The sequence below is a fragment of the Xenopus laevis genome, chromosome 3S (genome assembly GCF_017654675.1).
Source record: "Xenopus laevis strain J_2021 chromosome 3S, Xenopus_laevis_v10.1, whole genome shotgun sequence".
Lineage (NCBI taxonomy): Eukaryota > Metazoa > Chordata > Amphibia > Anura > Pipidae > Xenopus > Xenopus laevis.
Genome location: NC_054376.1, coordinates 52,104,006 through 52,117,291, shown reverse-complemented (window position 1 = coordinate 52,117,291; position 13,286 = coordinate 52,104,006). Strand labels below are relative to the sequence as shown.

The following is a 13,286-nucleotide window of genomic DNA, read 5'->3' as shown; positions in this document are numbered from 1 at the left end:
CTCGCACGCCACTATTTTCAGCCTTCTTTTCTTGTAGTAGCAAACCACATCCATATTTTTGCATAGGATCCTTATTGATCTGAAAGGTTCTTCCCTAGCTAAAAACCATTGAAAACAGCTCCATACCACCAAAATTTAATTGTATTACAATTTTAGAAAGGTAGACTTATTTTGGCATCTGCCAAACCCTTGTGTCGAAATGTGATTTTATCAAAAGTACAGGTTTCCACTGCTCCAGTGCTAAATGGTGTTGCTCTTTACACAACTCCAGCTGATGCTTGCTATTGCACATAATAATGTTAGGTTTTCATATGCAAGCAGCCACAAGCAAAACAAAAAATATAAGCAGTAAATGTTCTGCACTCTGCAGGTCTTTGACAAATAAATATAATCATATGCATGTCATTAAGTAACATTCTTATTTTTTTGTGCAGAACTTTTTGGTTATAATTTTGCTCTACACCACACACACTAATGTGGGAAAATGGTCAAGATTGCCAAATTAACTCTGATTTAGGAGCTGTACTACCTTAGTAAAACAGCTCAAGTATTCTGTTATATATATAATGGGGCAAATACTACAGCTATCTGAACAGATTATTACTGCAGCACCATTGTTCTGATGATTTGAAAACACCCTCTTTCATCAATTATAGTATAAATTAGGACTAACTGCATGGCTTGTACTTGTAGCAGAACTTTCTGCCTTTTAAGTTATTTTCTAGCAAGCCACACACATTCATTTTGCATACAGTAACTTTTTTGTTAGTGAAAATTAACTACGTGGCAGGAAAGCCAAGAATAAAATAATTTTGCTTATTTTCTTACTTTTTTAAATGCTGACTGTACTGTATAATGGTTTCGATGAAGGATACAAATTCAGCCGATAAAATGCCCAAGAGAAGAAGCAGATGGAAGTGGTTAGACTTCATTTAATCAGAAAAGCCTTGGGTTAACAAATAAGAACCCAAGTAAAAAGGATTATTTAACAGTAAAATCATTTTAACAGTAAGATCATAACAGTATAATTATTATTAGAGCTTAAATGAAGATTATCTAGAGCTCATGTTGGCTGTTATATGGCAAAGATAGTTTATAAACCAAATAAGTAGGGAAATGGTTGTTAATTTTTTTTTTCTTGACTAGTTTTCTCTCAAACAGTGATCTTGTTGTTAAAGTTTACTGAATGGTTTATGTAACAGACTGGAAATGGAGACAGCAAAGTAAAAAGATGAACAAATGACTATAATAAAAAGTAGTTTGAAAACCAGTCCACTTTCTGGTTCTGGTTGAACCTAGCATCTAGATAGACCTTCAGATTTCAAAAACTGTTGCTTTAAAAAAAGTTTTCAATTCTACTGCTAAATTAACCTTTAGACCTGGTATAAAAACTATTTGCTCTTTTTTTGTTTGGAATTGAACAGAATTTGGCATAGGTGTGTCCATCATGAAGGGGGGGCAGGGCAGATGCCATCAATCTGGTGCCTGGCAGGCTGCAAACTGTGTGAATATCTTTTGTCCCGAGTTGGTTGCAGAAGGTTCAGTCTGCTCAGGAAACAGCTGTTTGTACTGCCCAACAACATTGTACTTGGTTTAAAAAAATGTGCAAGATGTGTTGTAGGTGCTGAGGTTCAAGGGTAACAATCAACATGATACTTGGAAAAACATGGCATTATGAATCAAAAATGGTTACTCCAGGCATCAGCTGGGTTCTCTGTTCTGAAAAACAAGGCAATAAAGATTTTCAGTGACAACATATTGTTTCCAATTTGCAGAATGAATAAAAGGTGTTTTTATGGACCTGAAGCTCAGTGACTATTTTGACTGATTTTCCACGTCACACAACCGAGGATCCAGGACTCTTCTATACCATTTGCTGATGCGAGCTCTGTGCAAGGAAATGTTCATTAAGTGAAAATGCAAACTCTGCAGAAAAATCAGAATAATAGGAAAAAAAAAAAAAAAAGAAAACCGGTGGTTCCACATCAGTTGATTATGATATAATAGTCACATGAACTGCTGGAAGGAAAGAGAACATTCCTTTCAGAGCAGATTTCTTTTTTTCCCCCCCTAAAGTATCACATCTGTTAAAACTGAATAACAAAGCAAGGGTTTCCACCAATGAACACAATCACATGCAGCCAAGACAAACAAGTATGACAATTTTGGGGTGTTTGCTGTGCCACTTTTGTCTGGAACCAGTAAGGGCTGTTTGATCTCATGACTTGTTTCTAGTAACCCTGTCACAGCAAATGATGTCACCAGAAAGTAGAAAAGAAGTTGTTTGGGTGCAGATGTAAATAATCTTGACTTGCAGCTGTTGTTGCTCTTGGGTGGCTTGTACTTGTGATGGTATATAATAGTGACTTTGTAGTGTAGGTTTTTTATCTTAAAGGTATTTTCAGCCAAGATCTTAGTTTTTAATATTCCTCCAAGCTTTGCAACGGAAGCTTGATGTCTGTTAATTGCAGAAAGGCTTGGGAAACTCTAGTGCTTTGAGGAGGGAATTAGCGGACTGGGTTCAATGTCTTTAAATGTGGTCATGCCTCCCCTCATTTAATGTGGGTCCCTAAAAACCTCTGTTCAACAGAATCTTAAAACTCAAACATTTTGTGCTAATAAATCATAACAGCCTGCATTTAGCTCAGACTAAACTAAAGGAATTCCTTTTTAATGTTTCAATATTGAAGAAGAGAATTTGCATCAACCGATTCAGGCCAATCTTCCATCTGAGATAGCAGAGCTACACTGCCCACTGCAAAAGGGCGAATTAGAGTTAGTACACTAAGCTGCATTTTGCTGTGTTATAAGATCCAATCCCTTTCTGTTAAAAAGATAGCAGATCTAATTTGCTAACCGCAAAGTGCAAATACTGGTGTACTGTTTCTGCTACAGTGTATTGATTTTAAAAGCATCTTGCTTGCACTAAAATATGTTGCTCCTCCAGCTAGGTGCAAGTTATGCACAAAGTGCATGGACTTTCAATTTGGGCATCATGCAGGCACACCTAGTATCCAGACCAAAACCACAGACCGCTGTCAAGCGTTGACCAAGAACATCAGGAATCCGGCACAATTATCATCAAAATTCATCTTTTATTCGCACATAAAAAGGATTACAGTGGAGGGTGTACAATTCTAACGCGTTTCATGCCCCATAGCTGGGCACTTCATCAGGCACACCTAGTACCTTACTTTTTATGCTATTCAGTTAGTGCAATATAATTTCCACACAGACACAAAACACTAATGGATCACTTGGCTTGACAGGTGTTAAGATCAGGCTTCTTTGCATCCATTATTTCCTTCTCATTTATAATGGTTGCCATTATGATTTTAGCATCTAGACAACACATTATGCCAATTTCTACTACTTAAAGCACAAGCAACTTTATAAACGAGGCCTTGGAACTTTGGTTCAAGTTTGGTACAAGTTATGAAATCAGTGCCTCTGCGGAAAGGGGAAGGACCCACCATAATTTTCCTTCTTTCTGTGAGCTATACAGATTCTAATTTTAAATTGGCAGTTCTGATGGAATATTTACCCTCTATTAGCCTAGATTACCAAAATGCAGGGTTGCACCTCTAGGGAGGAATGTTGACTCTTTAGACTTATTGTGAATTATGCACTGAATAATTGCTATTTTATGTTCATTGGCATTTGGGACAGAATTAATTGTTCAGACAAAGACAAAGTACATGAGTTAGGGGAAGGTCTTAGCAATGCAGGAAACCTACCATCCAAGTCTAAGGAGGGATTACATAAATACATAATGAAATTAGTTACAGCTATCTAACTGTTGTTTAATAACAGCTTCAGTGGGACTTTGAGCTTTGCCATTCAAAAACAGCAGGACAGCTGCATCCCAAATAAATGTACTAAGAGTATCTTTAAAATACATGCTTAGTACTTTTCTCCACATCCCCCCCCCCAACAGGCCACCTAATATGAAGGGTCCACGGCACATGCACTTTCTATCCAGCAGCCCTGCCCTAAAACCCAGAGACCATCACATTGTCTGCACCACTTTCCATGAACCTTCATTTTGACTGCCTGACGAAAAGGTGAATGATAATAAAAAAATATATATTTTTGCACCAAGGCATCCAGTGTTAACCTCAGCCGATGCCACTGCCCTTGCCATTTTAATGAAGGAACAGATATGGGCTGGCAGATCCTCTACAGGCTTTTTCCTGTGGGTGGAGAAACCCCAATGACCACACAATACTGAATGTGCCTTAACACATTGTTACTGTGCATATGGGCAGAAATTTGACCTTAAAACCCATAAGTGTGAATGAGTACAGCAACTGAAGCAACTGGCAGGCTGTACAGGTATGGCATACATTATCTGGGAACCGGTTAATCAGAAAGCTCGGAAGGGCCGTCTCCCATAGACTCCATTTTATCCACATAATCCAATTTTTTTTAAATATTTTCCCTTTTCTCTGTAATAATAAAGCAGTACCTTGTACTTGATCCAAACTATGATATAATTAAGCCTGAATATACACAATCACAGCATAAATTGCTATTTATGAGTGCTCTCCTCATTCTTGGAAATCTTTATGATATAATTAATCCTTATTGGAAGCAAAAGCAGCCTATTGGATTTATTTAATGTTTACAAGATTTTCCAGTAGACTTAAGGCATGAAATTACAGAAAGATCAGTTATTCGGAAAACTCCAGGTCCTGAGCATGCTGGATAACAGTATCCAGAAAACTTATATTTGCGTAAAACAGTGTATCACAGTCAGGCACGTTTCAGGGGCTGCTGCCGCCTGAGGCAGCAGCCCCAATGCCGCCCCTCCTCCTGCTCCGCTCTTCTAACTACCAGTGTCGGAGCGGGTGGAGGAGGGGCCGCATCGCTAGTGCAGTGAGCGCTATTGCGCTCGCTGCGCTAGAAGAGCTGAATTTCCGTTTTAAAAAACGGAAATTCGGCTCTTAAAGTTACCAGAGGCGGCTTTTTGCCGCCCCTGGTAACTGGCCGCTCCGTGCCGCCTGAGGCAAGATTCTCACCTTGCCTCATGGCCGGAGCGGCCCTGATCACAGTTGTTCGAGGTATAACTTTTTTTCTATAAAGGCAGCATATAATAAGCAATCTGTAGCAGTTGTAGCAGATACTCTCCAGTGATTTCCCCATTGAGCACCACTTTTTAGTATACAGATTTGGCTCACTGGCTATTTCCATGCAAAAGAGCAAGAGATTCATGCTTTATGAGTATTAGTAGATCAAAGGTTATTAGGCCCTTATCTAAAGTTATCCTACCAAATAAAGCTGACTTTTATTTAGAAACACTGTCATACAGCAAATACACAATGGAACCTATGCCTCAAACGTTGCATGACCTACTATTATTACCTCGTGGAGCTGCATTGCCTCATGGAGCTGCATAGAGAAGGCCTATATTTTGCATTTACCTGTATAATATAGGCAAATATCACCCCCCCCAAAAACAAAAAAATAAAAGCCTCACAAATGATTCCATGAATAGAATGCAGTACTAAGCTCCTGACAATGTAACTGTTTATGATAGTATATTCTTTCCTGTATGCAACTTGACATATAATTATCAACTGTCCCTTCTGCAGTTCCACATAGACTTTAAAATGTTGGAATATTTGCAGCCAGTAAATGCCACCTGCAGAATATTTGATATGGGATATTAGACAAGTGAAAACCTAAAGGTGGCCATAGATGCAAAGATCCGCTCATTTGGCAACATCGCCAAATGAGCGGATCTTTCCCCGATATGCCATTAACGAGCATGGCTATATCGGGGGTAATCTTATTGTTCGGCTGTATGGCCGAACGATCCGATTACGATGTGCCATGGGCTCCGGCGAGATCGGTCGGCTCAAAATCAAACCTGACCGATCGACCAAACGACCGATCTCCGCCGGACGAAATTGTCGGCACACACCACACACTATCCGAAAATCGTACAAATCCTCGATTCGTACGATAGGATCTGTGTGTCTATGGCCACCTTTATACTTTTCATTACAACACCCTAATACATTTTAAAGTAGTTTTAGTACAGCACATGGACAGGGTTCTGAACTGAGAAGCAGCAAAAATCTTCTGTTCCCCAAATAATAAAAGCGCTGTGGCTCACAGCAGTCAAGAAAAAGAAGATGAACTCTAAATCCTGAATTCTGTACTTTAAGTAGAGTTCCGTGGAAATAGAGAGATAACATCCCATTCTCTATAACACATTCCACAAGCCTTAAAGTAAAACAGATTTTCCAGTTCCGGTGGTTTTATCACAAGATGCTGGCCACTATAAATCCTCACTTGCATGTATTTTTCCTTAAAAGGCAATTCTTCAGAATAGTATAATAAAATCCAGCATCTTGTTACAAATCTAGAGCAAAAAATGTTACTGGGCTCAGCCAATAGCATACAGCTTTCAGAGTTGGGTTTAGGTTTTTAAAAGTACTTGAATCTATGCAAAACAGGATTCAGATAGCCATTGTTTGTAACTAGTCTGATAGAAGTTGATGCCAGCCTTTGGGAGTTATGACCCGGCAAACTTGGCCAGCATGGTCTATAAACAGTAAGAAAGTATTAAGGAAGGATTTGTTTTACACTGTTTAAAATGTAAAGTATTTCTGCAGAGGCAGAAATACTTTACTACAGGTTGTAGAATTCGCTGCCCAAAAAGGATATAATAAAGGGGGTTCAATAAGCTGAACATGCATATGTATGGTATAAAGCTCATAACAAGTTTTAGTTTGGAGTCAAAAAGATATGATAGTTAAATTAGTGGGTGGGGGGGTTGGCTCTGTACAAAATCAAAAATAATATTATGTCTCTTATATTATGACCATCCAATGAAGGCAGAAGCAGGTTGCTGCAGTTTTTATTTCAGTTCATTAAAACCTTTGGTAAAGAGAGCATATCTACAAAATTTTAACTTGTTTGTACTATACCCCAGACAGATTGCACAAATTATTTCTAAATCATTCCCCCTCTTGTTGGAGGAACTGTGGAGCCGGGGGCACACTGCCACATATCTTCTGGGACTGCCTGAAAAAACAACCGCTCTGGGGGGAGGTGGCAAATCTCTTAAAGGAGAAGGAAAGCTAAGGAGGCATTTTATTGCCAATAGATTAGCTGCAATAGTGCAAGCTAGAATGCTATATTTATTCTGTAGAATGTTTTACCATACCTGAGTAAAAAGCTCTAGAAACTCTCTGTTTGTTTAGAATAGGAGCTGCAGTATTAATGTGGTGTGACATCACTTCCTGCCTGAGTCTCTCCCTGCTCTTGGCTCAGATTACAGTAGAGAAGGGAGGGGTGGGGGGAGAGGAGCAAACTGAGCATGCTCTTGCCCAGGGCAATGAGGTTTAAGATGAAGGCAGGAAGTCTGATACAGAAGCCCATGTGTACACAATAGAAGGAAAGAAATGCTGTGTTTCTTTTGACAGGGGACTCAGAGCAGCATTACTTTGGGGGTTTACTGGTATTTTTAGATAGACCTTTCTGATAAGGCTTACTTAGTTTGAACCTTTCCTTCTCCTTTAAGCCAATTGATATCTCATCCAGTGCCACTGAATCCTACTATTCTCCTCCTAGGTAAGCTGATACCCAAACTACGCAAAACCCTGTTTAATCAGGTTCTAACAGCCACCCGCCTGGCCATAGCATCCAATTGGAAAAATTCATCACTTCCCACTAAAACCAAAATAATTAACAGATTAAAAAGCAATAGAACGTTTGAGTCGGGTATTGCCTTGATACAAAATGAGATGGAGCATTATCTTAATGTTTGGTCCGTTTCAGAGCTACGGGCCTGGCCTCTTCATCCCAAGGAACTTAACCTAAGATGGACTTTGAATTGCCCACGCCAAGATCTGTCATCCTTAGCTACACTGTGGGACCCACTTGCACTTAAATGCACAGTTTGATTTGTTTGTCGGTTTGTTCTCAAATAGAAATCCATGCTGTTGGCACAATTTGACTGTAAAGTACAAAAACTCTCAGTTTACAATTTCTCTCTGCGCTAAAATGTAACAAATGCTATGAGTAAAGCGATGTTTATAGCAATGCGTTATATATCGAGAAATGCCAATAAAAAATAAGTTACAAAAAAAAAACCTTTGGTAAAGTCTCCTTTCTAATTTTAGCCTTATTGTAAATTCCCTACTTACTTTTTAATTTACTTACTTTAATTTTTCTATTCAGAAATTCCCTACACTGATTTAACTTCAGGGCAGGAATTATAACAGACAGCCTGTTTCAATCTTACTAGATCTCATCAGTGCAAGATGTTGGAACATGGCTTCTGAGTGGGTAGGACTTGAGAGCAGAAAATAAGTGAATCATGCAAGTCACATGCAAACACCAATTGCCAAAAATGTAAATACATCAACAGTAAAATGATCCAGACTGAGTGTGTGGGTCCATTAGAGAAAAGCTTAGCAAGTCGTTGTCAGTGGCTGATATAGGACATTGTTCTTAAGTATATAGGAAAATTTAACATTAATGTTAAGATGAATATTCATGGCATCTATCCACATGTACTTCATTTAATAGGGCCACTATATCTGATGTTACATAAGAAAAATCAGTAGTTGTCAAAAGTACATTCTTTAACTGGACTAAGGTTCTACAGTAACTGTATGTGCTGAAGGTTACTGAAGCTGATCTAGGGACTGGTTTGATTGCTGTTTTGGAGTCACCTACAGAGGCAACTGACCTTGATAGACGTGTCTTTTTTACCCTTGTCTACAATACTGTAACATTGCTGAGACATTGCTCCGTTGCCACTTCAGAACCTTTACAAAAGAAGCCAAGCAGCAAACAGACTGCTCATTAGAGAATTGTGCATGTATATGTAATTAACTAGCAGAAGACCAGAGCACAGTGTGTGGGCATGGGAGAACAGAGAATAAAATAAAATAATTTAAAACAACATTGTTATAGAATTGTTATAGAATAGTTTGATTAACAAAAAGGGGTACGTTTCTGTTCTATTGAACTTTAGTACCTTGCAAAATAACTCTTTTTATAAATACATTTTTAACCTGTTGACACATGAGTCAACTACAGCATCAAAGCTTTTATACCACACCTAATAGGCTTGAAGTAATTTTAGCAAATAATTTCCCACCACCTCTACTTCAAACAGTCTTGAATAAGTAAATGTGTCCTTCATAATGGAAGATGAGCAGTGCTCTCACCTTAAATAACACAGGGATTACAATCATTCGATCGCCTCCTTACCTTGCTGTTGTGTATTTTGAAGGCATGTGAGAACTTTGCTCAGGTTCAGAAATCTCATGTTCGGTCACATGTTTTTGGCTGTAGAGGTTTCATTCCCATTCCAGCCGGTACTTGTGATTCTTCTGGCTGCTCTCCATATCCTGTTCGCTTGCATTTTATAATTACCTACATGACAAAGTATAAAATGTTTCAGATTAACCTTGAATAACTGTACAGAGCGTAAGCATAAAAACTGATATCACATGAATATACTGTATGAAGAAAATGGGTCCTAAAAATGACCTAAAAAAGCAAAATTAAGTACTTACAGAAAAACACTTTTAAAACAACAGTATGAATATGACTAGACAGATGGTTCACCATTAGCTACTGTATATACTACTATATATACAATATATAACCATATACAGAGGCTATTTCCCTATCCTGCTCAAAACACACTCCTAACCCTGTTCTAACCACTAATTCCAATGAACCCCAACTTATTAGTTAGAGTGAATCTTTTCCTATTCCTTTTCTCACCAGTCTATAAACCATATCCATTGTTTCTATTTCTATATACAATTCATACAATAATGCTTTTAACTTTTTCTATTTGGTTAATTATGAATGAAAAGTTACGTCTTATTGTTATTTTATTTTAGCTCGTTCAAGATCCTATTAGACAAATTAAGTTAGTGAAGGTTTCATTCTTAATAGTCCCAATTCTAGAAATACAACTAATGATGCATGGTTCACGCATGAGGAAATTCAAAATAGACTAGAACATGTTAAGATAAACAAAGGCCCGGGACCGGATAGTATTCATCCCAGGGTACTTAGCGAGCTTAGCTCTGTGATTGCCAAACCTCTTTACTTAATTTTTCAGGATTCATTGAGGTCTGGCACTGTGCCGAGAGACTGGCTTATTGCTAATGTGGTGCTGCTATTCAAAAGGGGAAACTGTTCTCAGCCTCAAAACTATAGGCCGGTTAGTCTGACATCAGGTAGGAAAGCTTTTCAAACGGGTATTAAGGGATAAGATATTGGACTCCAGTGCAAATCATAATACTATAAGTTTGTGCTAGCATAGTTTTATGCATAATAGATCTTGCCAGACTAATTACATTTCCTTTTATGAGAAGGTGAGCAGGGACCTCAATTCTGCGATGCCAGTGGATATGATCTACTTAGATTTTGCTTAAGCATTTGATACAGTGCCACACAGAAGGTTACTGGTTAAATTAAGGAATGTTGGCCTGGAACATAGTATTTGTACCTGGATAGAGAACTGGCTAAAAGATAGACTACAAAGAGTGGTGGTAAATGGAACATTTTCTAATTGGACCAGTGTTGTTAGTGGAGTACCATTGGGCTCTGTACTTGGTTCTTTGCTTTTCAACTTGTTTATCAATGACCTGGAGGTGGGCATTGAAAGTACTGTTTCTATTTTTGCAGATGATACTAAATTGTGCAGAACTACAGGTTCCATGCAGGATGCTGCCACTTTGACTGATTTGACTAAATTGGAAAACTGGGCAGCAAACTGGAAAATGAGGCTCAATGTTGATAAATGCAAGATTATGTAATTGGCAAAAATAATATAAATGCAAGTTATACACTAAATGGCTGTGTGTTGGGAGTTTCCTTAACTGAGAAACATCTAGGGTTTTTTTGTAGATAACAAGTTGTCTAATTCCAGGCAGTGTCATTCTGTGGCCACTAAAACAAATAAAGTTCTGTCTTAAACATAATTATGCCTCTTTATAGGTCCCTGGTAAGGCCTCACCTGGAGTATGTGGTGCAGTTTTGGACTCCAGTCCTTAAGAGGGATATAAATGAGATGGAGAGAGTGCAGAGACTTGCAACTAAACTGGTTAGAGGGATGGAAGACTTTAGACAAAGTTGGGGTTATTTTCTCTGGAAAAAAAAAAGATGCTTGAGAGGGTCATGATTACACTTTGCAAGTACATTAGAGTACATTATAGACAAATAGCAGGGGACCTTTTTACCCATAAAGAGGATCACCGTACCAGAGGCCACCCCTTCAAACTAGAAGAAAAGAACTTTCATTTGAAGCAACGTAGGGGGTTCTTCACAGTGATGACAGTGAGGTTGTGGAATGCCCTACCAGATGTTGTTGTGATGGCTGATTCTGTTAATACTTTTAATAGGGGCTTGGACGATTTCTTGGACAAGCATAATAACCAAGGCTATTGTGATACTAAAATCTATAGTTAGTATAGATATTGGTATATATCATTTATGTGAGCGTATGGAGGGATCAGTGTCAATGTGTGTATGTATGGAAGACTTTTGGCTTTTTTCAACCCAATCTAACGATGTAACTATATATATAGTGACATACTTCTAAGGATATAGCTACGATGTTGCAAACATAATTATCCTGTTATGTTATTCAGATGGTAGTACATAATTTGGGAATAATACAGAGTTTTTGATTATTTGTATAGAGGGATTATATAAGTAAGTAGACTGTATGAATGTTCTGTTACAAAGCAAGCTACAGTTTCAGCCATAAAGCATGACAGAAATGCTGCATCATTAAACTTTTATTAATCTTCCTTATGCAAACACAAAACTGACCATGGCTTATTGAAACTGTAATAAATTGTGTTGATTTGACACGTGACTCTAGACAGTTTTTGTTTGCCATGATGATTTTATTTACTGTACCTATTGAAAAAATAGCTGAAGATGGTGCCAGAGGTTTGCATTACAAGATCAAATGGAGACAGTCCACAATTACATGCCATTCTCACCCTTGTCACTGTGGCACGGTAAATGGAGTGTTACACAAACCACTTGATGCTGTACTTGCCAGATCCCAGGATGTAAACTAGGAAACCACTCTAACTTGTATTGCTACACCACTGGCAACAGTGTATGAGGGGGACTGTATGAAGAAATTTGGATGGCAAGAAGAACCCTACTGAACAACCATTACTATCATTTTAAAAAGATAAAGGCAAGTTCAGGAAAGAGAAAGATTGCTTAGCGCTTTCGTTTCTCAACTGATGGATTCAACAAAAAGATGGAAAGAAACTCACATAGTTATTTGCTCTTTTGACTTTAAAGGAAACATCATGTGCTGTTGCTGAGAGCTAAGCATTAGGAACTGCTTCTGTTTCGGGTCAATGCCAGTTTTTGCTGTGAGAAACACTTTTGAGAACACACTCTGCCCTTCAAGTACATTTATAGATATTCCTGGAAAATACCAAACAGAAAGTGTGATTATGATTCCCAGAAAGGAGACTGTTCTACATTTTTCTCTAGTAATAATGGCTGATCATTGTTCCTCATTTAGGGCTGTTTTGATTTTTACATTATCCAAAAATATTTATAAATGACAGCTAATAAAGTACTTTTCAGAATATACTCATTTTAAAGAGGACATGCATTTAACAATTTAACCAGCTCAGAAAAAATTATTTGATTTTAAATAACTTTTTTCTTCTTTACTTACAAATTATGTAAAACATACAAAGCTTATACTAAAATAGAGTTGACAGACCCGTTCGCTAAACGTTGGATTTCTACATTTTGAGTGTTGATATATAATGCAATTATATTTTCTGTAGCGCAAGCCACAACAGCCTGTAAGAAGTTATAGCACATTTTAAGTGGTAGAAGGGAGTGGACTCTTACCTATTCATGTGGTGTAAGGGAGTTACTGAATACACCTAACTAAACACTTATTTAATGCACTAGATCAAACACTGCTATCTTGTTTTTCCTCCTAGTGTCTGACCAGCTTTATATGACAACTCACCTGTCAATAGTGTCTTGGGGGGGAAAAAAAGATAATCGATGTAATATGCATTTTAAAAAGAACTTAATGTAGGGTTGCTTTTGATGAGCTCAATTTCTTTTTGTTATTTTAAATTAAGTAGCAAAGTTAAAGAAAATCAATTTCTTTCCAGTTTTTTTGTTTTTTTAAAAATGTCTTCATAAAAATACCTACATTAGATATGTAATAAAGACTACTACATATAAAACGTAAACATTTAATCCCTGCACTGGCCTCTGCTACCTTTCAGAATAAAATCAAA

The 13,286-nt window shown here is 37.7% G+C and overlaps 1 long non-coding RNA gene across 1 annotated transcript; it reads right to left on the bottom strand.

The window, feature by feature from the left end:
- Positions 1-804: 804 nt before the first annotated feature.
- On the bottom strand, positions 805-12,575 carry LOC121402161. Its single transcript, XR_005966634.1, has 4 exons — positions 12,285-12,575; positions 9,235-9,399; positions 1,802-1,888; positions 805-1,719 (listed from the first exon to the last, which is right to left on the bottom strand). It is a non-coding gene; the product is annotated as an uncharacterized LOC121402161 (long non-coding RNA).
- Positions 12,576-13,286: the final 711 nt, after the last annotated feature.